We start from the raw sequence: 27,362 nt of genomic DNA on the forward strand, positions 1-27,362 counted from the left end.
CCACGTGTAGTCGAAAAATTCTATTAATTTTAATTAAAATAAAAAAATAGTACAGCGAAAGTCTTTAGCGCTTCTATATTTATTTACATCTATGAACTGATTTTATAAATTTATTGTATTTGACATCAATAAAAAATTCCTCCGTTCAAAATTTATTTTTTCAATCGAAATTATCGAGTCTAAGAGATTATTGGAAGTAAATAATTCACAGACGATAAATGTCAGTTGTCAGTTAATGGCGTTTTAACAACAGTTATAAAATTAAAGCGCACATTAATTGGAATTGAATAACAAGAAACATTTTAAGCATCAAAGTATTTTCTTTATTCACTGTCTTGACGTCAATAAAATTGTGCTTTGACGTCAATTGTTGTCAAGCATAACAAATAAAACGCGCTAATGATTTGTTAAAAACAAATGATCAAAACTTAAAAGTGATTATACTAGCTATTAAATATTCGAGTATTCCGAGGACGGACTATATCAAGTATTTCACTACTCATTAAAGATGATCCTATTATTTCAATTACAATATTAGAATTAGTAATTTTCTCATGTTTTCATTATTGATTTTCGATCAGTGACAAACATCAGCCGTAAGAATAACAAACATCTGTTAATCCGAAAAGGAAAGTAGATTTATATAAATCAACACGAAAAAAAAAATTCGGTCTATCGGTAGACCCTGCGGGCCAGCCCCAAAACTTCCCGCTGTTTTCGAGCTCAAGGAACTCGAAAATACTTTTGTATGCCATTGTTTTCGAAAAAAACCGTTTTTTAGGCATTTCTCCCACGATATCTCACGAACGAATTGACCGATTTTGATAGTTGAGGCGGCAATCGACGTATTTGATTGAATTCTAGAGCTGATCGAATTTTTGAATTGTTTAGTTGAGTTATTTCAAAGATATATTCGCAAATAACTGATTCTTAACATTTCTTCCTCCCGCGATATCTCTCGAACAAATTAACCGATTGAGATGACTAAGGCGGCAATTGACGCGTTTTATTAAGTTCTAGAGCTGATTTTGAAGTCTATTGTTTCAAGTCGTTTCTGAAAATTCAATAAAAAACTGAAGAAAAAAAAATTTTTTTTTTGTATTTCTTTTATATGTTAGTCTTTTCTGTCGATTGATCTATAATTTTCAGGAAAGTTGACGGGCAATAAACTCTTCCGATTGCCGCAAGAATCATCTTAATCGGTTGATTCATTAAAAAGATATGGAGAGTTTACATCCATACACACACACACACACATACATATAGATAATCGGCCATCATCCTGAAAATAATCATAATAGGTTCCTAGGACCTCAAAACGTTGACCTCTAATGATAATTCGATTTTCGAACATCAGGGTGGAAACAAAATTTTTTCTTCAATTTTGGAAAACTCGAAATTGTACAAAAATTATCATGAGAATCGTAGATGAAAATTGAGAACAATTTTTAAAAAAATTTATTGATAAAATATTTGGGGTGGTCTGTTTGCCCGCCATTTCTTTACTTTAATAACACAAAAATAGCTCATAGTGTAAAATTGAATTAATAATAATTCAAAAAAATGAATAATAAATTTTACGTAGTGTCTAAAGATACAGAAAAAAAACCTGTGTTCGAAATAGCCTACCGTGCCGCACGCTTATTCTTTATTCTATCCCACCTATTTCTGTACACTTATCCACGTTGTAAAAAACAAAAACATTTTTTTAATGATTAAGTTATTATCAGTATTTGGATATGTTTCTCATTAAGTGAAGCCTTGTGTTCGAACCTGATTGGCTAAAAATTAAAGAAATATACAAAACAACATACAACAGGATTTAAAAAATGACACGAATGCGATCACGTGCAAAACATGTCTTCTAGTTCAGTATAAAAGCCGGATTATTTTGAAGCTACTTTAAGTTTGGACTCCACTCTGCTAACTGGTACTTCGATATTGAAATATTCAATTATTAAAGTCATAATAATTCGTCATGATTCGTCTAACAGTTTTCTGCATTCTCATCACCTACGTTATCTCGGTAAGAATTAAATTTTAACAAAATGAAATATTCACGATTCATATTGGAAACTATTTTTTTATCATTGATTATGCTTGTAAAAATATTAATATGAAATATCGTTCTAACGATAAAATATTTAAAATTTAGGTCAATTGTCAGCCTTTACCTGAGTCACAACAATCGGAGGTTGAAAAAATTAAATTCAAGGAGGTTATATTGCAGTCATTACAAAACTGTGAATTAGAAAAAATTGATGTAAATGCTAGAAAAACACAAGATCGCCGTACGTTATGAGAAGTAATGTATTTAGTCTATTTCGACAATGGCGATGCACAGTCGACTAGGAGAAATCTTGAAGCAATAAGTGAATCTAGAAAGGTAAGATATCGATAAATAGTTCACTTTTAAAAATTACTAATCTATCAATTGATTGCTTGTATGTGATTTATTTTACATTCAACAGAAAAAATGTTCAAATTCAGTCTAAGGCTGTGGACATGATTCAAATTAGCCGTATACAAGGAGCTAATTATGCGATTAATTACCTGGTTTCAATTCATGAATGCATTTGGAAATGACTTATGTCTTATTTTTTATTTGAATTAATTGTTAAATTTGTGTAAAATATTATGGGTTACCATAATTAATGTTTCGAAAATAAATTAGATTAAACAAAATAAAGATTCTTGAATCATTTAAATTAAATAAACATTTTGGGGGGGCCCATTTATCCCCTCTCTCCTCTACTACTACGGACCGAGCTAAAACCGTGTTGCGGGCTTCAACCCAACACTATACTATAGTCTACTAGTCGAGAAGTGAGTTTTCTGCGAAAAGTCATCAAAAAACTCTTGAAAATATGGTGATTGGGGCATTATAAAGTAACTCCAAATTATGAAATTAACCGATTGAGATGGTTAAGGCAGCGATCGACGAGTTTCATTAAGTTTTAGAGCCGATTAAATTTTGAAGTCGATCGTTCAAGTCATTTCTGAGAAATCAATAAAAAACTAAAAAAAAATTAATTTTGAACTTCCCGCTAAGAAAATTGTGAATGTTCAAAAATTCGGGAAGTTATTGGTTTCGGTCCGATTTACGAAAATCGAATTTTCACCAGATTTCGACATTTTGAGGTCCTAGGAAGCTATTCTGACTATTTTCAGAATGATGTCCGAGTGTCTGTATGTATGTGTGTGTGTGTGTGTGTAGAACTTGATAAAACGCGTCGATTGCCGCCTTTTAGACATCTCAATCAGATACTTCGTTCGAGAGTTATCGCGGGAGAAAGAAATGGTAAAAAACGGTTTTTTGCGAATATTTTCGAAACAACTAAACCAAACGATTTCAAAATTTCATCAGCTCTAGAACTCAATAAAATACGCCGATTGTCGCCGCAACCATCAAAATCGGTCAATTCGTTCCTGAGATATCGTGGGAGAAAGAAATGCTGAAATCGGTTTTTTCAAAAACAATAGCACTCTAAAGTGTTTCCGAGCTCGAAAATACGTTTGTATGCTGTTGTTTTTAAAAAAAAAAATATTTTTTACTATTATTTCTTCAACGATATCTCTTAAACGAATAAACCGATTGCGACAGTTGAGGTGACAATTGACGGGTTTTATCAAGTTCTACAGCTGATCGAATTTTGAATTCGATTTATCGAGTCGTTTTTGAGATATTTCAAAAAAAATAAAAAATAAATTTTTTTTAATTCTTTCTTCAACGGTTTCTCTTGAACGAATGAACCGATTTTGATGGTTGAGGTGGCATTCGACGCGGCTTGTAAAGCTCTAGGGCCCAGTCCATTTTTGAATAAATCCATCGAGCACATTAAAAGTTATCCAAAAAAAGCATTTTTAAAAAAATTTCATTTTTGGAATATCTCTAAACCAGCACTACTGATCAAGCTCAATTTCTCACGGCTACAAGATATTGACAATCCGCATCGAATGACACCTTAAAGTACAAAATCGGTTCATCCGTTCAAAAGATACAGGTATTTACATCCATACCTACACTCGGACATCATCTTGAAATTAGTCAGAATAGCTTCCTAGACCCTCAAAATGTCGACATCTGATGGAAATTCGATTTTCGTAAATCGGACCGAAACCAATAACTTCCCGAATTTTTGAACATTCACAATTTTCTTAGCGGGAAGTTCAAAATTAATTTTTTTTTAGTTTTTTATTGATTTCTCAGAAACGACTTGAACGATCAACTTCAAAATTTAATCAGCTCTAAAACTTAATGAAACTCGTCGATCGCTGCCTTAACCATCTCAATCGGTTAATTTCATAATTTGGAGTTACTTTATAATGCCCCAATCACCATATTTTCAAGAGTTTTTTGATGATTTTTCGCAGAAAACTCACTTCTCGACTAGTAGACTATAGTATAGTGTTGGGTTGAAGCCCGCAACACGGTTTTAGCTCGGTCCGTAGTAGTAGGGAAGAGAGGGGATAAATGGGCCCCCCCAAAATGTTTATTTAATTTAAATGATTCAAGAATCTTTATTTCATTTATTCTAATTTATTTTCGAAACATTAATTATGGTAATCCATAATATTTTACACAAATTAAACAATTAATTCAAATAAAGAATAAGACATAAATCATTTCCAAATGCATCCATGAATTGAAACCGGGTAATTAATCGCAAAATTAGCTTCTTGTATGCGGCTAATTTGAATCATGTCCACAGCCTTAGACTGATTTTGAACATCTTTCCTGTTGAATGTAGAATAAATCACATATAAGCAATCAACTGATAGATTAGTAATTTTTAAAAGTGAACTATTTATCGATATCTTACCTTTCTAGATTCACTTATTGCTTGAAGATTTCTCTTAGTCGACTCTGCATCGCCCTCTGTGAATGTGACTAAATACATTATTTCCCATAACGTACGGCGATCTCGTGTTTTTCTATCATTTTCATCAATTTTTTCTAATTCACAGTTGTGTAATGACTGCAATATAAGCTCCTTGAATTGAATTTTTTCAACCTCCGATTGTTGTGACTCAGGTAAAGGCTGACAATTGACCTAAATTTTAAATATTTTATTGTTAGAACGATATTTTATATTAATATTTTTACAAGCATAATTAATGATAAAAAAATTATTTCCAATATGAATAGTGGATATTTCATTTAGTTAAAATTTAATTCTTACCGAGATAACGTAGGTGATGAGAATGCAGAAAACTGTTAGACGAATCATGACGATTTATTATGACTTTAATAATTAAATATTTCAATATCGAAGTACCAGTAAGCAGAGCGGAGTCCAAACTTAAAGTAGCTTCAAAATAATTCGGCTTTTATACTGAACTAGAAGACATGTTTTGCACGTGATCGCATTCGTCTCATTTTTCAAATCCTATTGTATGTTATTGTGTATATTTCTTAAATTTTTAGCCAATCAGGTTCGAACACAAGGCTTCACTTAATGAGAAACATATTCAAATACTGATAATAATTTAATCATTAAAAAAATGTTTTTGTTTTTTACGACGTGGATAAGTGTACAGAAATAGGTGGGATAGAATAAAGAATAAGCGTGCGGCACGGTAGGCTATTTCGAACACAGGTTTTTTTTCTGTATCTTTAGACACTACGTAAAATTTATTATTCATTTTCTAAAATTATTATTTATTTAATTTTACACTATGAGCTATTTTTTAGTTATCAAAGTAAAGAAATGGCGGGCAAACAGACCACCCCAAAATTTTATCAATAAATTTTTTTAAAAATTGTTTTCAATTTTCATTTACGATTCTCATGATAATTTTCGTACAATTTCGAGTTTTCCAAAATTGAAGAAAAAATTTTGTGTTCATCCCGATTTTCGAAAATCGAATTATCATTAGAGGTCAACGTTTTGAGGTCCTAGGAACTTATTCTGACTTTTTTCAGGATGATGGTCGATTATCTATATGTATGTGTGTGTGTGTGTGTGTGTGTGTGTGTGTGTATGATGGATGTAAACTCTCCATATCTTTTTAATGTATCAACCGATTGAGATGATTCTTGCGGCAATCGAAAGAGTTTATTGCCCGTCAACTTTCCTGAAAATTATAGATCAATCGACAGAAAAGACTAACATATAAAAGAAACACAAAAAAAAAAATTTTTTTTCTTCAGTTTTTTATTGAATTTTCGAAAACGACTTTAAACAATAGACTTCAAAATCAGCTCTAGAACTTAATAAAATGCGTCCATTGCCGCCTTAGTCATCTCAATCGGTTAATTTGTTCGAGAGATATCGCGGGAGGAAGAAATGTTAAGAATCAGTTATTTGCGAATATATCTTTGAAATAACTCAACTAAACAATTCAAACATTCGATCAGCTCTAGAATTCAATCAAATACGTCGATTGCCGCTTCAACTATCAAAATCGGTCAATTCGTTCGTGAGATATCGTGGGAGAAATGCTAAAAAACGGTTTTTTTTCGAAAACAATGGCATACAAAAGTATTTTCGAGTTCCTTGAGCTTGAAAACAGCGTGAAGTTTTGGGGCCAGCCCGCAGGGTCTAGCGATAGACCGATTTTTTTTTCCGTGTTGATTTATATAAATCTACTTTCCCATTCTGATTGACAGATGTTTGTTATTCTTACGGCTGATGTTTGTCACTTATCGAAAATCAATAATAAAAGGATGAGGAAATTACTAATTCTAATTTGTGGAAATAATAGGATCATATTTTATGAGTAGTGAAATACTTGATATAGTCCGTCCTCGGAATACTCGAATATTTAATAGCTAGTATAATCACTTGTAAGTTTTGATCATTTGTTTTTAACAAATCATTAGCGCGTTTTATTAGTTATGCTTGACAACAATTGACGTCAAAGCACAATTTTATTGACGTCAAGACAGTGAATAAAGAAAATACTTTGATGCTTAAAATGTTTCTTGTTATTCAATTCCAATTAATGTGCGCTTTAATTATATAAATGTTGTTAAAACGCCATTAACTGACAACTGACATTTGTCGTCTGTTAATTATTTACTTCCAATAATCTTTTAGACTCGATAATTTCGATTGAAAAAATAAATTTTGAACGGAGGAATTTTTTAATGATGTCAAATACAATAAATTTATAAAATCAGTTTATAGATGTAAATAAATATAGAAGCGCTAGAGACTTTTGCTGTACTATTTTTTTATTTTAATTAAAATTAATAGAATTTTTCTTCTACACGTGGAAAAACAATTAGGGACAAGGATTAATTTCTTATCAGCATAAAGTACACGGAATTCAAATTAGTCATGATTTTTTTTATAAATAAATTGAGGATAGAATTCATAAAACATATTCATATTTAAAGAAAAATAGTATATTATTATCCTTTAATAGGCTCATGAGGTCCTAAAGACTGTAGATAATTTTGAACTTCAAATATCTCAATCGCTATCCAGTTTTTGAAAAAAGTACAGGAAACCTTTCTCGTAAAGAATTCAGAACACTACAAAAAAAGTTTCTTGTATTTTTTCAGAAAGCTTAACATTTGCAGAGATATTTTTAAAAAACCAATTCTACTTTTTCCTAACTGAAATTTCCTATAGAAAAATTTCCATAATTTTTGAAAACAAATGTAAAAGTATTTTTTTACAGTGCGGCCGATATATCAGTTCGAATTTCTAATCTCTGTTGGTCTTTCTGTAATATGTTATTCTCATTAAATCAGGGAAAAAATGAGTTTTCATGATTTATTATTTTCCAACTTCCCGCTCAGAAAATTGCAAATTAAAAAAAAAAAAAAAGAAGTTATTGGTTTCAGTCCGATTTTCGAAAATCGAGTTTTCATCAGATATCGACGTTTTGAGGTCCTAGGAAGCTATTCTGACTATTCCCGGATAGTTGTCCGTGTGCATGTGTGTGTGCGTGTGTGTAAGCTTTTTTTGTCTGACGATATCTTGGAACGGATCAACCGATTTAAACGTACTTGATGGCAAACGGAAGGGCTCACCAAAACTTAGAGTTGATTAGATTTTAAAGATTAAATATTTTTTTGTTTTTTTGTTTTTTGCATATAAACTTATAAACCACTTGTCCGATTCACCTCGAAATGTCATCAGTTTGAAGTCCTATTGAGCCCTTTCAAGAGTATTAACTACGAGAATACCGAGACGGAACAAGGAAAAGACCACGAGTCGACAAGGACCAGTAAATATATAGTTGCACAAATATAAAGCTAGAGATTTCAAGCTATAAAATGCTTTTTTTTTAAATCTCGATACGATTATTTTTCATGAAGTTACAGTCTTGCAAAAATCACTAAATAATTTCCAATTTTTTTTTGTTCCTTTTATTTTTGGTATGAGTGTATTTTTTAAATTATTTATGTATAATAATATCGAAATTATTATAATATTGAAATTATAAGTTTATATATAAAACGAGAATATAATTTGAGATGTAATATCATATGTATACAATTACATATATTATAAATTATATGGATTATAATAATATTGAAATTATAAATTAATTTATAAGACGAAACATATATTTTACGTTATAAATTAATATATAAAGCGGACATATAATTTTTGATACAATATCACATGTATATAATTACATATATTGAGGCAATGTGAATTGTCATCTTCTCCCTCAGCCTTGCGGTTCTCATTTTTCCCCGTCTCGTTGCCGTCTGAAACCACCTAAAGCTAGAGTCATAGTGCCATGGTCACATGACTAGTTATCACCTCAACGCATGACCGTGAGGGGAAGTGGGGAGCGAGCCCAAAAACTCAGCCCTAAGACCCTACGATGATTGAACTTCACTTCGATTCTGGATCAATTAGCATTAAGACGTATAATTTAGTTTAACTGTCATATACGAGCAATTTATTTGCGACCTTGTTAATACGGATAACTACTTTGTAAATCGGGAAATTAACTTGCGTTATAGTTGTGTTACTAGCAATTCTCTTGCGATATACTTTACTGTCCAAGTTTACTGATTATTATAAACAAAGTTAGTTAAATTAAATATTACTGTACGTTACCGGCGATATACTCGCTCTCTAAAACTAAATTAGTGAAAAACCACTAATTACTTGTGAATATTCACTAATCTAAATTGTCCAAAGTATACGACTATGAATTAGTGACTATTCACTTTTTGAATTAGTAAATAAAACAACATATAGAATTAGTGAAAATTTCACTGATTGAATTAGTCAAAAATGTACTAATTCACTTGTTGACGAGGATTTATTTGGAAAAATATTGTATCGTTGCTAATAATATTGTATCAAAATATTATTATTATTATGATTATTATTTGTAATTGATTATAAAATTTTTTTAGCAACTTGATCGACTAAATTAACAATTAAAATTACTTTCATACGGTAAATATTTATATCATAATTATAACTCATAACCTGAATCTATTGTCAATGATGGTTTTGATTCAGGTTCGGTAAAAAAAGTTGGAGTAAAAATATAAAGCTATTAAAAAATAACAAGATGTATTATTTAGCAACTAAATTAGGTTTTATTTAATTAACTTACTTGAATTAATACTGTTCAGTTGTATTTAAAAATTATCGTAATTAATTTTGCCCTGAATTTGATAATTCAATGATAGAATAAAAAGTCCTTAAGCGAGGCGCCACTAGTAATCATTGTAGAATTCGGGGAATCACTAATGAATTAGTGAATCTAATTCAAAATCACTAATTTTGTAGTGAATTTTAAGATCACTATTTCAATTAGTGAAATTTTCACTTATTTAGTTTTAGAGAGCGCGATATAAAATTTATACTGTGCCACGAATCTGTCTACATTATATCCAGCGCTTGCATTTTCTTGTAAGTAATTTTGATTATTATAATTGGCAATAAACTTGCAAAGTATTCTGATTAATTCCTTTTATTCCATCTATCACTGTTCATCCTACTTATTTCCTATTTTACTGGTAAGATTATTAAATAGTCTGATAAAATAAATATTATTTAAGTTACGAATAATAATTTGACCATCAATAAGAATATTCTATAATTTTATAAGCCGTGAGGTAAGTTGATAAGTTTTCTCATACGTTGCCGAGTTTGAATAAGTGCGGGTCTTTGCTTTGCAAGAACCCCAGCCCACTGCTTTGTCCAAGTAAAATAAAATTTGTTAGAGGCCAGCCTAAGCCAGGGTTCAACCCGCGAATTTTGGTGGCTGCTGGTAAAAATCGCGAAGACGAAAAGCGATTTGTCTCAATATTATAAATGATATGGATTCCCTAACGGACCCAAATTACGGTAAATTACGGTAAACCCACCGTAAATTACGGTAATCCACCGTAAAATACCGATATACCGTAAATTACGGTGGTTTTACCGTAATTTACGGTGGATTTTCCGTAATTTACGGTGGATTTACCGTAAAATACGGAAATACGGTAATCCACCGTAAATTACGGTAATTCGGTAATCTATCCGAATTTTTTTACAGTAGATTTATCGTATTCGACGGTAAATTTACGGTATACCCGCCGTAATTTACGGTAATCCACCGTAAAGTATCGATTTACCCTAAATTACGGTGAATTTACCGTAATTTACGGTATTCTACGGTAGATTTACGGTAAAAATACCGTGAATTTACGGTAACTCAGGTCTGCTAGGGTATTGTCTTCAATCTCTCTGATTTCGGTATAATTTGAATATAAATCGTGCTTGGAATAGATATTTTTTCAGTATCATTTAAGTATGAAAAATTCAAAAATATACCCAAAACATGAGACGATTTGAGTATAATCTGGGTATGAATTGGGTATAATTCTCAAAACATACCGAAATATTTATCAATTTCTACTATACCGGAAATGAACCTAACAGAAACTTAAATTTTCGGTATAAACAAATTCGCTAGGAGAAAGAGTAAAAAAACCTTCAGTATGATAATTAAATTTTCAATGTCGAACAATTTTTTTTATGTACAACGGTAAATAATTATTACTTTTTTCAAATTGTCAAGAAGTATATCTCGAGTGCATCAGTTTTTATAGTTTGAAACAATAAAATTTTACTTTTGTTGGTAAGCTTTTAATGTATGTGAAAGAATTAACCTAACGTATGACTAATGCGCGGTTATATCTGAATGGCAAGATGACGTACTTAGATGACTAATTTTTTTTTCATATGAATATATTCTAGAGAATCATTCTTATACTTTTTTGCTTCCAATATGATATTATTTATGAATTACCTTTATTGATGCGGGTTTATTGTTCAAATAATAAAAATGAATTGAAAATCGAAATGAAATTTATCATTTATTTTTTTGCGTATAGGGGAGACCGGGGCAAGACGGCCCACCTGGGGCAAAAAGGCCCACCTCAAAAATTAACCAAAAATTTTTTTTTCTTGTTTTCTTTTGATTATCACAAATTTAGATTATTTACTCATTTTTAGCCCGATACGTGAAACTTGGGGCAAAATGAACTACTCAAAAATTCTAAAAGAAAATTTATTTCATAGTATTATAACCTAGTCATGATTAATTTAATAGAAATATCATTTTTTGGTTAATTATATGGATTTGGATTAAAATAGAGCATTTGAAAAAGTTAAAAAAACCAATAATCAATTTTCTACAGAAGTGAAAAAATGACTCGTATTATATCAAAAAAGGTTATTTCGAGTAATATTAAAGTAAATACAGTTATTAAAGAGAAAAATATAAACATTTGTTACGTGGGAAATTTTTTTACAATTAAAAAAAAAAATTTTTTTTTTCATTTTTTTTCGGAGGGGGCCGTCTTGCCCCAAAAAAAAAAATTTTTTTCAGGAGCTTCACCAAAATTTTGGTGAATTGAGTTCAAGTTGGACAAGAGTAAATCGACTTGATGGTTAAAAGCCATAAATAATAATAACCGGCTTAGGTGGGCCGTCTTGCCCCGGTCTCCCCTAAATAAGATAACAAAGTAAACAAATCAAGCAAATGAATTGTTTATTTATAAATATTCTAATTTCTAAAATTATTCTTTATCTTTTATCAAAAATGATATTTCATTATGAGCAACACCCCGGGAAAAAATGATCAGACCTAACCATGCCTGTTCATGTATGATCAGGCCTGAAATTAGACCTGATCATGCCTGTTCATGTATGATTAGGCCTGAAATTAGACATGTTCAGGCCTGATCATACCTGTCCATGCCTGTTCATGTCTGAAGTGTTAAATACAGTCAGGTCTGATCATGCCTGTTCATACCTGTCCATGCCTGGTCATGTCTGAAGCGTTAAATACGCTTATGCCTGATCATACCTGTCCATGCCTGGTCATGGCTGTTCATGCCTGTTCATGTCTGAAGCGTTAAATACGCTCAGGCCTGATCATACCTGTCCATGCCTGGTCATGGCTGTTCATGCCTGTTCATGTCTGAAGCGTTAAATACGCTCAGGCCTGATCATACCTGTCCATGCCTGTTCATGCCTGGTCATATATGTTCATGTCTGTTCATGGCTGTTCATGTCTGCTCATAGATCTAAAATTTTGTTGACCAAGAATCTATCACGTATAAGATTTTTATTACTTGAAGTTCATACGAAACTTACTTTTCAACTAAATCTCTTAGGTCAGTGGGTAGCGAGTTACACTTTCGAGCGCAAGGTCCACGGTTCAAATCCTGCACATGCCCGAATTTTTTATTTTTTTTATTTTTATAGCAATAATTATATACATGTATAATTGAATATAGTTATACATAATTATATATAATTATATAGGGCCATTTTTTATATATAATTTTTTTACCCGGATGGGCATGAACAGACATGAACATACCTGATCAGACCTGAACATGCCTGATCAGGCCTGGTCAGGCATGGTCATTTTTCATGTCTGATCAGGCCTGAAGACTCATGACTGTTCATGTCTGATCAGGTCCGATCATTCTTTCCCGGGACCTTAATTATTTCAATAGATTAATTCAATTTCTACATATATTTAAAGTAACTTGAGTTATTTATTTTTTCATACCCTTTTTTACTAAAAATGAAATAAATAAAACATAGTAAATTTTGCTAGGTAACATTGTAGTCATGTCCATTTGCATAGTTCTCTCGTCAATGTAGAATAATAATCATTCCTATGCTAGCATATCCATCGTTACCATGTCGAATGTGGGGAATTACTCTGCCCCATGATTCTTGACGCCAAAAAATCCTCGTTACTATGTAACATAGTAATAATTACCATTCTACATAGGATTTAGAACTATTTTTTTTTCTGCGTGTACGTAGCCTTGAAAGCAAAAATTTGCAATATTGTGAGTTAATAAAGATCCAAAAAAAACAAAATTATTAAAGATAAATAACTTATATAAAATTTAGATATAGCGAAGAAGACATTGCATTTATTTTTTATGGTCGACAATATATTGAATCGAAAACTCGTAACTGTACAAAAATTATTATGAGAATTGTTAATGAAAATTGAAAACAATTTAAAAAAAAATTTATCTATGAAATTTTTGAGTGGTCTGTTTTGCCTGCCATTCTTTTACTTTGATAACAAAAAAATAGCTCATAGTGTAAAATTAAATTAATAAAAATTTTAAAAAACAAATAATAAATTTTACGTAGTGTCTAAAGATACAGAAAAAAAACCTGTGTTCGAAATAGCCTATCGTGCCGCACGCTTATTCTTTATTCTATCCCACCTATTTCTGTACACTCATCCATGTCGTAAAAAAAAAAATATTTTTTTAATGATTAAGTTATTATCCGTATTTGAATATGTTTCTCATATATGTGAAGCCTCGTGTTCGAATCTGGTTGGCTAAAAATTAAAAAAATATACACAATAACATACAACAGGATTTAAAAAATGACACGAACGCGATCACGTGCAAAACATGTCTTCTAGTTCAGTATAAAAGCCGAATTATTTTGAAACTACTTTAAGTTTGGACTCCGCTCTGTTAACTGGTACGTCGCTATTGTAATTTTTAATTATTGAAGTCATAATAATTCGTCATGATTCGTCTAACAGTTTACTGCATTCTCATCACCTACGTTATCTTGGTAAGAATTAAATTTTAACAAAATGAAATATCCACTATTCATATTGGAAATTATTTTTCTATCATTGATTATGCTTGTAAAAATATTAATATGAAATATCGTTCTAACAATAAAATATTTAAAATTTAGGTCAATTGTCAGCCTTTACCTGAGACACAACAATCGAAGGTTGATAGAATTCGCCACAGGGAGCGTTTATTGCAGTCATTACGAAGCTGTAAATTGGAAAGAAGTGGTGTATATGATAGAAGAATACAAGATCCCCGTACGTTAACAGAAATAATGTATATAGCTACATTCACACCTGACGATATAGATACGCAAGAAGATCTTCAAGCAATAGGTGAAACTAGAAGGGTAAGATATCGATAAATAGTTCAGTTTTAAAAATTACTAATCTGTTTATTGATTGCTTTTATGTGATTTATTTTACATTCAACAGAAAAAATGTTCAAAATCAGTCTAAGGCTGTGGACATGATTAAAATTAGCCGCATACAAGAAGCTAATTTTGCGATTAATTACCCGGTTTCAATTCATGAATGCATTTGGAAATTACTTATGTCTTATTCTTTATTAGAATTAATTGATAAATTTGTGAAAAATATTATGGGTTACCATAATTAATGTTTCGAAAATAAATTAGATTAAATAAAATAAATATTCTTGAATCATTTAAATCAAATCAACATTTTGTGGGGGCCCATTTTCCCCTCTCTCCCCTACTACTAAGGACCGAGCTACAACCGTATTGCGGGCTTCAACCCAACATTATTCTATAGTCTACTAGTCGAGAAGTGAGTTTTCTGCGAAAAATCGTTAAAAAACTCTTGAAAATATGGCGATTGGTGCATTGGATTCGGAAATAAATTCTGAGAAATGGGAATTTTTTAATTTATCTGCCATTAAAAATTCCATTTGTTACAATCAAAAAACGAAGAGACAAAAAAAGCAGTCCCCGTTTTGTAGTTATAAGTTCAAAAATATCAAGGATATCTGAAATTTTACAATTGATCCAAAAAGAGGAGAAAAATTCTGTAAAATAAGTCTCAACTCGACGAGTTGTAGCTCCATTATTTATAATTTTAATTTAAAGTTGAAAGTTGGGCCCCGCGCGGCCGTTTCGGTGCCTAGGCGTCGCTGCCAAGCAAAGTATGCAACACAAAATAATTTTTTTAGAACATTCAATATTAATTTTAAAATCTGAATAAATGATAGTGTCATCTAGACACTTGAACACAGAAAAAAAGGAAATCTTGAACCAAGAAATAAAATGTCTTCGAAATTTTTTTCCTGAACCAAGCAAAATTTCTTACTTTATAGAAGTAAAAAAATTATTTGGATCAAGAAATTATTTCCTTCGCGGAAGACATAATTTTCTTAGTCTGAAACATAAATTCTTTAAACCACGAAAAAACTTTCTTGGTCTCAAAAATTTTTTTTTGGTTCGAGAAGTTTTTTTTTTCAATTCAACAAATTTTTTTTTTTGCTGAAAATTGTTACGTTTTTAAGTCGAGAAAAAATTTCTTGAGCTGAAACGAAAAAGTTTTTGAACCGTGAAAAATAATGTTTTAAACCAAGAACAAACTTTCTTGGCCCAAGAAAGTTTGTTCTTGGTTTAAAACATTATTTTTCTCGGGCCAAGAAAGTTTGTTCTTAACTCGAGAAATTTTTTTCTTGTCTAAAGACTGTGACCTTATCGAGTCAAGAAACCATGTCTTGAGCTAAAAAAAAAAATTTTTGTACTAAGAAAAAAAATTTTTTAAACCAAGAAGAAACTTTCTTGGGCCAAGAAATTTTTTTTTGTCGCAAACAAAAAAAAATTTTTCAGCCAAGAAATTAATTTCTTTAGTTAAGCAAATACGGAAAAAACACGAAAAAAAAAATATCGGTCTATCGAGACATTTCTTACTTCACTTCCCCAGGTGGGTAATGTACTATTGTATGCCATTGTTTACGAAAAAAACCGTTTTTTAGCATTTATTTCTCCCGCGATATCTCACGAAGAAAATTGATTTTTAAAAATCATTATTTGACTAAGACAACAAAAAAATTTTTCAAAAAATTCAATTTGTCTACTTGTTTATAACAAATTTTTAAACAATTAATGTTACTAATTTTTTAGCCATGCTACTAAACGCAATTTATGAATACAACAACAACCAAAATTAGAGATTTAGAAAAAAAAATATTTTTTATAACATTAGCCGGATATTTCAAGTTTTGATAACTTTGAAAAATCATTGTAAACAAATGAAAAAACTTTCATAAACTATTACAACGGAATCTTGTTAATTATTTATATAACAAGAGCGCCCGAAAAAAAAAATTTATAAACACATTTGTTAAACTTCTATTAGAGATTTTATCAAAACTCAAGTCTCCAAAAAATTTGTTAATTAACAATTACATAATTTAAACAAAAATCAAGTTAAAAAACTTTTTCTTTGCGGGGCTATATTCCTTCGAGTGTCTAGATAACACTATAATTTATTCAGATTTCCAAATTAACATTAAATGTTATAAAAAAATTATTCTGTGTGGCATACTTTGCTTGGCGGCGACGCCTAGGCACCGAAATGGCCGCGCGGAGCCCAACTTTCAACGTTGAATTAAAATTATAAATAATGGAGCTACAACTCGTCGAGTTGAGACTTATTTTACAGAATTATTCTCCTCTTTTCGGATCATTTTTAAAATTTCAGATATCCTTAATATTTTTGAAGTTATAACTACAAAACGGAGACTGCTTTTTTTGTCTCTTCGTTTTTTGTTGATAACAAATGAAATTTTTAATGGCAGATAAATTAAAAAATTCCCATTTCTCAGAATTTATTTCCGAATCCAATGCACCAATCGCCATATTTTCAAGAGTTTTTTAACGATTTTTTGCAGAAAACTCACTTCTCGACTAGACTATAGTACAGTGTTGGGTTAAAGTCCGCAACACGGTTTTAGCTCGGTCCGTAATAGTAGGGGAGAGAGGGGAAAAATGGGCCCCCCAAAATGTTTATTTAATTTAAATGATTCAAGAATATTTATTTTATTTAATCTAATTTATTTTTGAAACATTAATTATGGTAACCCATAATATTTTACACAAATTTAACAATTAATTTAAATAAAGAATAAGACATAAGTCATTTCCAAATGCATGCATAAATTGAAACCGGGTGATTAATCGCATAGTTAGCTTCTTGTATGCGGCTAATTTGACTCATGTCCACAGCCTTAGACTTGATTTGAACATCTTATCTGTTTAGTGTAAAATAAATCACATGTGAGCAATCAATTGATAGATTAGTAATTTTTAAAAGTGAACTATTTATCGATATCTTACCTTTCTAGATTCTCTTATTATTTGAAGATTTCCCAAAATCTCACTTGCATCGCCTGCATATGTCACCGAATACATCATCTCTGTGGCCTGAAGGCGTTTTTGTGTTGTTGCATCATTTTTTTCCAATTCACAGTCTTGTAATGCCTGCAGTAAACGCTCCCTGAATAGGGGTTTATTAGTATGCCATAATTCTAGATTAAGTCCATACTGACAATTGACCTACATTTTAAATATTTTATTGTTAGAACGATATTTAATATTAATATATTTACAAGCATAATCAATCATAAAAAATTAATTCAATATGAATAGTGGATATTTCATTTTGTTAAAATTTAATTCTTACCGAGACAACGTAGGTGATGAGAATGCAGAAAACTGTTAGACGAATCATGACGAATTATTATGACTTTAATAATTAAATATTACAATATCGAAGTACCAGTTAGCAGAGCGGAGTCCAAACTTAAAGTAGTTTCAAAATAATTCGGCTTTTATACTGAACTAGAAGACGTGTTTTGCATGTGATCGCATTCGTGTCATTTTTCAAATCCTGTTGTATGTTATTGTGTGAATTTTTTTAATTCTTAGCCAATCAGGTTTGAACGCGAGGCTTTACATATATGAGAAACATATCCAAATACTGATAATAACTTAATCATTAAAAAAATATTTTTTTTTTTTTTTTTTATGACGTTGATGAGTGCACAGAAATAGGTGGGATAGAATAAAGAATAAGCGTGCGGCACGATAGTGGGCCACACGGTAGGCTATTTCGAACACAGGGTTTTTTCTGTATCTTTAGGCACTACGTAAAATTTATTATTTATTTTTTAAAATTTTTATTAAGTTAATTTTACACTGTGAGCTATTTTTGTGTTATCAAAGTTAAGGAATAGCGGGCACAACAGACCACTCCAAAATTTTATAAATAAATTTTTTTTAAAATTGTTTTCAATTTTGATTTACGATTCTCATGATAATTTTTGTACATCTTAGAGTTTTCCAAAATTGAAGAAAAAATTTTTTTTTTTTAATTTTTCAGCTGACTCAATATATTGTTGACCATAAAAATAAATGCAATGTCTTCTTTACTACATCTTAATTGTATATAAGTTATTTATCTTCATCATTTTTGTTTTTTAACTTCTCGCTAAGAAAATTGTAAATTTTCGAAAGTTCGGGAAATTATTGTTTTTACCCCGATTTCCGAAAATCGAATTATCATCAGATGTCAACGTTTTGAGGTCCTAGGAACCTATTCTGACTATTTTCAGGATGATGTCTGATTATCTGTATGTGTGTGTGTGTGTGTGTGTGTGTGTGTGTGTGTGTGTGTGTGTGTGTGTGTGTGTGTGTGTGTGTGTGTACCCGGTCGGCAAAAAGTTATTATAAAGATCTCACAAAATTAACATTTTTTGGATCTGATAACTTTGAGACTCATCTTAAAGATAACATAAAGACATCAGAAAGAAATCTATAATGCGCCACCTACACTGAGAGAAAATTTTATTCAAGTGTAATAAAAAAGTTTATTTGGACTCGAAAAAAAAACTTAGTTAATATTAATAAAATTATATTTCATATAAATAAAATTTTCTTAAAGACTTATAAACTTTTATTAGTATTTAATAAAATTTTATGAAATACTAATATGTGTTTATTAAAATAACCACGAGCGTCGCTTTCGTTTGCTGTCACAAATTCGCGCAGTTTGTACTCGCTCCAGAAGTTTAACAATAAAATAATAATTTAAACAAAACATAAATAAATATTTATCGATTTTTTTAATTTATTAAAATTCATTAAAATATAGAAGTTAAATGTGCTAAAACACTAATATGGAAAAGTTGTTAAAGGATTGGCAATTATTATCTTTGTGGCCTATTTTTTCAGGTAAATTGTTAAAAAAATTATTTTTAATTAATGTCCATAATTCATGTTCCATAACAAAATATTAATTTTTATTAACTACAATAAATTTTCACAGTAAAACTTTTTAATAAATAGTAAATAAGATTTTCCAACGAGACATCCTAACCTAACCTATTTCTTTACTCCTGACATATCTTGTCTTTATAGAACATGAATTAAACGATTTTGAAACCTTCGACGACTATATGACTTTAAGTAGTCAAGAAGAAATCAAAGAGTTGATTCCAAAATCTGGACTAATGGTGAAGTTACTAAAAAAATATCAGGAACAAGTGGGTTTAAAATTTTTTAAAATTTTTAATCAATTGGAGTAGCTTTGGTTTTCTCAAAATAATTGGAAGCTGTTGAAAATATATTAAAACATTTAATAAGTAAAATGTTGATATCTATTTTTATGGTAAATAAATTTTCACTAAACCAAAGATACTCTAATTGATTTCAATTAAAGTCAGTGAATCAAGTGATATTAATCTCGCTTGTAATGTTGGAGGTATATTATAGCTGAAGTGGTATTTGGGTGTTAATTTCTAATAAATTTTTTTAATCGATTTTTTAAAAAATAATATATCAATTATAATTTTAGAATACGCTAATATTTATAAAACATATTAAAATAGACTACTTCTAATGTATTAGTTACTTAATTATTTACATATGATATATATTGAACAAATATCGTAGACATGTAAAAGTTTTTATTATATTTGAATATATCAATGAAATACCAGTAAATTAAATTTGCAAAAGTACAATTAAAGAGTACGCAAAATCTGTGCTAGCATTTTTAAGATTGTCATTTTTAATGAAGTGTTATTGTTTATAAAAATTAAAAAATTCTCAGATAAAAAAATTCTCGGAAAAATTTTTAGACCTGGATATGCTATCTACATTCGGCAAAATATTAATGATGATCCAGTGTTCGGGATTATTTGTCGTATAATTACCAATAAAGACCAATGCATTTATTTTATTTACCAAGAAAGTTCTACTATTGGTTTATGTAATCACGTCAAAGGTTTTCTTCTAACTCTACCAAAAGCTAATAAAAAATTTCAACTTATGTATTATGATACAAATTCTTATATAAAGCCTCTTAAAATACATGTTACAGCGAATGGATCCAATGTAATTACATGTAGAGATTTTAAATAATAAAAATAAATAAATACTCTATTGAATTTATGAAATCAGTCTTTATTTTTGACAAATGCTCTTCTAAATTGTCTGGTTTTCTGCTTTTCTTTTCATTTTATTTAATAACTTTAAACTCTTATCAGTTCATTTGTTAAATTTTAAAACCTGAGTGAGTAGAAAAGTTTATTGGTATTTAATAAAATTTTATTAGTATTTAATAAAATTTTATTAGTATTTAATAAAACGCATATTAGTATTTAAGAAAATTTTTATTAGTATGTAAGAAAATTTTATTAATATTTAATAAATTTTTATTTGGAATTAGCCAAATAAACGTTTTATTAAATAGTAATAAAATTTTATTACTCTAGAATGAAATTTTCTCTCAGTGTAAGACAACAAAATAACAAAAAAAAATTTTTCAAAAATATTCAATTTGTCTACTTGATTATAACAAATTTTTAAATAATCAATGTTAATTATTTCTTAGCCATGCTACTAAACGCAATTTATGAATACAACAACAACCAAAATTAGAGATTTAGAAAGAAAAATCTTTTTTATAACATTAGCCGGATATTTCAATTTTTGATAACTTTAAAAATCATTGAAAACAAATGAAAAAACTTTCATAAACTATTACAACGGAATCTTGTTAATTATTTATGTAACAAGAGCGCCCGAAAGAAAAAATTTATAAACACATTTGTTAAACTTCTATTAGAGATTTTATCAAAACTCAAGTCTCCGAAAAATTTGTTAATTAACAATTACATAATTTAAACAAAAATCAAGCTAAAAAACTTTTTCTTTGCGGGGCTATATTCCTTCGAGTGTCTAGATAACACTATAATTTATTCAGATTTCCAAATTAACATTAAATGTTATAAAAAAATTATTCTGTGTTGCATACTTTGCTTGGCGGCGACGCCTGGGCACCGAAACGGCTGCGTGGAGCCCAACTTTCAACGTTAAATTATAATTATAAATAATGGAGCTACAACTCGTGGAGTGGAGACTTATTTTACAGAATTTTTCTCCTCTTTTTGGATCATTTGTAAAATTTCAGATATCCTTGATATTTTTGAAGTTATAACTACAAAACGGGGACTGCTTTTTTTGTCTCTTCGTTTTTTGATTATAACAAATGAAATTTTTAATGGCAGATAAATTAAAAAATTCCCATTTCTCAGAATTAAATTCCGAATTCAATACACCAATCGCCATATTTTCAAGAGTTTTTTAACGATTTTTCGCAGAAAACTCACTTCTCGACTAGACTATAGTACAGTGTTGGGTTAAAGTCCGCAACACGGTTTTAGCTTGGTCCGTAATAGTAGGGGAGAGAGGGGAAAAATGGGCCCCCACAAAATGTTTATTTAATTTAAATGATTCAAGAATATTTATTTTACTTAATCTAATTTATTTTCGAAACATTAATTATGGTAACCCATAATGTTTTACACAAATTTATTAATCAATTAAAATACAAAATAGGACATAAGTCATTTCCAAATGCATACATAAATTGAAACCGGGTGATTAATCGCATAATTAGCTTCTTGTATGCGGCTAATTTGAATCATGTCCACAGCCTTAGAATAATTTTGAACATCTTTCCTGTTGAATGTAAAATAAATCACATATAAGCAATCAATTGATAGATTAGTAATTTTTAAAAGTGAACTATTTATCGATATCTTACCTTTCTAGATTCTCTTATTTTTTGAAGATTTACCAACATCTCACTTGAATCGCCTTCATATGTAATCATATACAGCGAATCTGCGGCCTTAAGGCGGTCTTGTGTCATTGCATCGTTTTCTTCCCAAACACAGGATAGTAATGCCTGCACTAAACGCTCCCTGAATTCAGTTTTATTAGCATCCCATAATTCTTTATTAAATCCAGACTGACAATTGACCTAAATTTTAAATATTTTATTGTTAGAACGATATTTTATATTAATATTTTTACAAGCATAATTAATGATAAAAAAATTATTTCCAAAATGAATAATGAATATTTCATTTTGTTAAAATTCAATTCTTACCGAGACAACGTAGGTGATGAGAATGCAGAAAACTGTTAGACGAATCATGACGAATTATTATGACTTCAATAATTAAATATTACAATAGCGAAGTACCAGTTAACAGAGTGGAGTCCAAACTTAAAGTAGCTTCAAAATAATTCGGCTTTTATACTGAACTAGAAGACATGTTTTGCACGTGATCGCATTCGTGTCATTTTTAAAATCCTATTGTATGTTATTGTGTATATTTCTTAAATTTTCAGCCAATCAGGCTCGAACACAAGGCTTTACCTAATGAGAAACATATCCAAATACTGATAATAACTTAATAAGTTTTGATCATTTGTTTTTAACAAATCATTAGCGCGTTTTATTAGTTATGCTTGATAACAATTGACGTCACAGCACAATTTTATTGAGGTCAAGACAGTGAATAAAGATCATACTTTGATGCTTACAATGTTTTTTGTTATTCAATTCCAATTAATGCGCGCTTTAATTTTATAACTGTTGTTAAAACGCCATTAACTGACAACTGACATTTATCGTCTGTTAATTATTTACTTCCAATAATCTTTTAGACTCGATAATTTCGATTGAAAAAATAAATTTTGAACGAAGGAATTTTTTAATGATGTCAAATACAATAAATTTATATAATCAGTGTATAGATGAAAATAAATATAGAAGCGCTAGAGACTTTTGCTGTACTATTTTTTTATTTTAATTAAAATTAATAGAATTTTTCTTCTACACGTGGAAAAACAATTCGGAACAAGGATTAATTTCTTATAAGCATAAAGTACACGGAATTCAAATTAGTCATAATGTTTTTTATAAATAAATTGGGGATAGAATTCATTAAACATATTTATATTTAAAGTAAAAAAGTATATTAGTATCCTTTAATAGGCTAATGAGGTCCTAAAGACTGTAGATAATTTTGAACTTCAAATATCTTAATCGCTATCCAGTTTTTGAAAAAAGTACAAGAAACCTTTCTTGTAGAGAATTAAGAACACTACAAAAAAAGTTTCTTGTATTTTTTCAGGAAGCTTAATATTTGCAGAGATATTTTTAAAAAACCAATTCCACTTTTTTCTAACTGAAATTTCCTATAGGAAAATTTTTATAATTTTTGAAAACAATTATAAAAGTATTTTTAACTTCCCACTAATAAAATTGAAAATTTTCAAAAATTCGGGAAGTTATTGATTTCGGTCCGATTTGCAAAAACCGAATTTCTATCAGATTTTGACGTTTTGAGGTCCTAGGAACCCTAGTAGAAATAATCGAGTTTTCACTCGATATAAACCAGTAACTGGCCAGTGATATCGAGTAAAAACTCGAAATCGCGCCACCTACAACTAAGTCATAAACATTGGTCACACCGACACTGTACCTTTACTAGTGTGTGTGTCTGTTTATTTTTTTCTGTTAACCTGTACGCGTCGTTGTTTTAAAAAATATTAAAAAACAGTGTGAATTAATTAAAATTTGTGTATGTTAACGTAGAAATATTTTACAAAATATATTACAAAATGGATGCGGTAAAAAAAGTTGACACAATAAATGAATTGCGACTGTGGGCGATAAAATCAAATATTGCAGATTGTTATTTAGATGAGTTGTTAAAAATTTTGCAAGCTGGAGTTCTTCCTGAGTTACCAATAACGGCAAAAACATTTTTAAATAAATGTAGTGTATCTTTTGAAATTGAAAAAATGCCAGATGCTGATGAAGTTACTTTATTGTCAGATTTATTGTTGTTATTCTATTAATCTAATGATGTTATTTATTTCATAATATAAATAAATATAAATTAAACGTTTATGTCATATCGTTTATTTAACATTATTTTTATTTTATTTGACAATTTTTTATAACCCTTGATAACCTCAATATTCAAAATTGATAGTTTCACTGAAGCCGCCATGTTTTGCTCGATCTCTAGTAAAACTGGCCAGTTACTTGACACAAACTCGATATTGTACTGGCCAGTTACTGGTTTAAGTCTAGTTAAACTGGCTAGTTACTGGCTAAAAACTCGATATCATTTCTACTAGGGAAGCGATTCTGACTAATTTCACGATGATATCCGAGTATATGTATTAGACTGATTAAAAAAAATCGACTGATTTTTTTTTTCTTCATTATATCGAAAATATTGTTGGAAATGACGAAAAAAAAATACTGTGAAAGTTTGAGCTCTTAATATGAATATTAACAACTTCCGCATCGCAATTTTCTATTTCCCGTTTAAATAACATAGGAAAATTTATTTTTTAAGGTTTGGAATTTTGTAACTCACAGTGGGGCCAATACTTTTGAAGAGTTTTTTAACGATTTTTCGCAGAAAACTCACTTTTCGACTAGTAGACTATAGAATAATGTTGGGTTGAAGCCCGCAACACGGTTTTAGCTCGGTCCGTAGTAGTAGGGGAGAGAGGGGAAAAATGGGCCCTCCAAAATGTTTATTTAATTTAAATGATTCAAGAATATTTATTTTATTTAATCTAATTTATTTTCGAAACATTAATTATGGTAACCCATAATATTTTACACAAATTTATCAATTAATTCAAATAAAGAATAAGACATAAGTAATTTCCAAATGCATGCATAAATTGAAACCGGGTGATTAATCGCATAGTTAGCTTCTTGTATGCGGCTAATTTGAATCATGTCCACAGCCTTAGACTTAATTTGTACATCTTATCTGTTGAATGTATAATAAATCACATATAAGCAATCAATAAAAGGATTAGTAATTTTTGAAAGTGAACTATTTATCGATATTTTACCGTAGCAGATTCTCTCATTGCTTTAAGTTGTTCCGGAGTGAAAGATTCATCGTTGGGATTGATTGGCGCTTTAAATAATATATCGAATTCGAAACGGCGACCTGATGATTCTCCATCAGTGTGTTGCGATGCACATTTTTCTATTTGTTGCAATAACGTCAAACTTTGAGATGGTTGTGACTCAGGTAAAGGCTGACAATTGACCTACATTTTAAATATTTTATTGTTAGAACGATATTTAATATTAATATTTTTACAAGCATAATCAATGATAAAAAAATAATTTCCAATATGAATAGTGGATATTTCATTTTGTTAAAATTTAATTCTTACCGAGATAACGTAGGTGATGAGAATGCAGAAAACTGTTAGGCGAATCATGACGAATTATTATGACTTTAATAATTGAATATTTCAATATCGAAGTACCAGTTAGCAGAGCGGAGTCCAAACTTAAAGTAGCTTCAAAATAATTCGGCTTTTATACTGAACTAGAAGACATGTTTTGCACGTGATCGCATTCGTGTCATTTTGAAAATCCTATTGTATGTTATTGTGTATATTTCTTAAATTTTTATCCAATCAAGTTCGAACACAAGGCTTCACCTAATGAGAAACATATCCAAATACTGATAATAACTTAATCATTAAAAAAATGTTTTTGTTTTTTACGACGTGGATGAGTGTACAGAAATAGGTGGGATAGAATAAAGAATAAGCGTGCGGCACGGTAGGCTATTTCGAACACAGGTTTTTTTTTTGTATCTTTAGACACTACGTAAAATTTATTATTCATTTTTTAAAATTATAATTAATTTGATTTTACACTATGAGTTATTTTTGTGTTATCAAAGTAAAGAAATGGCGGGCAAACAGACCACCCCAAAATTTTATCAATAAATTTTTTTTAAAATTGTTTTCAATTTTCATTTACGATTCTCATGATAATTTTCGTACAATTTCGAGTTTTCCAAAATTGAAAAAAAAATTTTGTGTTCACCCCGATTTTCGAAAATCGAATTATCATTAGAGGTCAACGTTTTGAGGTACTACGAACCTATTCTGACTATTTTAAAGATGATGGCCGATTATCTATATGTATGTGTGTGTGTGTGTATGGATGTAAACTCTCCATATCTTTTTAATGAATCAACCGATTGAGATGATTCTTACGGCAATCGAAATAGTTTATTGCCTGTCAACTTTCCTGAAAATTTTAGATCGATCGACAAGAAAGACTAACATATTAAAGAAATACCAAAAAAAATATTTTTTTTTTTTAGTTTTTTATTGAATTTTCAGAAATGACTTCAAACAATAGACTTCAAAATCAGCTCTAGAACTTAATAAAACGCGTCAATTGCCGCCTTAGTCATCTCAATCGGTTAATTTGTTCGAGAGATATCGCAGGAGAAAGAAATGTAAAAAATCAGTTATTTGCGAATATATCTTTGAAATAACTTAACTAAACAATTCAAAAATTCGATCAGCTCTAGAATTCAATCAAATACGTCGATTGCTGCCTCAACTATCAAGATCGGTCAATTCGTTCGTGAGATATCGTGGGAGAAATGCTAAAAAACGGTTTTTTTCGAAAAAAATGGCATACAAAAGTATTTTCGAGCTCAAGGAGCTCGAAAACAGCGGGAAGTTTTGGGGCTGGCCCGCAGGGTCTAGCGATAGACCGATTTTTTTTTTTCATGTTGATTTATGTAAATCTACTATCCCATTCTTATTAACAAAAGTTTGTTATTCTTAGGGCTGATGTTTGTCACTTATCGAAAATCAATAATGAAAACATGAGAAAATTACTAATTCTAATATTGTGATTCAAATAATAGGATCATATTTAATGAGTAGTGAAATACTTAATATAGTCCGTCCTTGGAATACTCGAATATTTAATAGCTAGTATAATCACTTTTAAGTTTTGATAATTTGTTTTTAACAGACTTGGGCCAAGACTAAATAACTTAGCCTTGGCCAAGCCTAGAGCCACCCTAACTTGGGCCAAGTTTGCGTAACCTAACGTCGGCCGTTGGATGGTAACTCTAACATGGACCA

General features: G+C 29.8%; 1 protein-coding gene and 1 long non-coding RNA gene across 3 annotated transcripts in view; both read left to right on the forward strand.

Annotated features, from left to right (window-relative positions):
* Nucleotides 1-27,362, forward strand: part of LOC130669490 (dynein axonemal heavy chain 10-like) — a 166,672-nt gene that overhangs the window by 14,146 nt on the left and 125,164 nt on the right. The window lies entirely within an intron of this gene.
* LOC130669495 (uncharacterized) lies at nucleotides 1,919-2,530 on the forward strand. The gene is made up of 3 exons (XR_008990199.1): nucleotides 1,919-2,026; nucleotides 2,156-2,386; nucleotides 2,472-2,530. It is a non-coding gene; the product is annotated as an uncharacterized LOC130669495 (long non-coding RNA).

This window comes from Microplitis mediator, chromosome 6, assembly GCF_029852145.1.
Source record: "Microplitis mediator isolate UGA2020A chromosome 6, iyMicMedi2.1, whole genome shotgun sequence".
In the NCBI taxonomy this organism is placed as follows: Eukaryota; Metazoa; Arthropoda; class Insecta; order Hymenoptera; family Braconidae; genus Microplitis; species Microplitis mediator.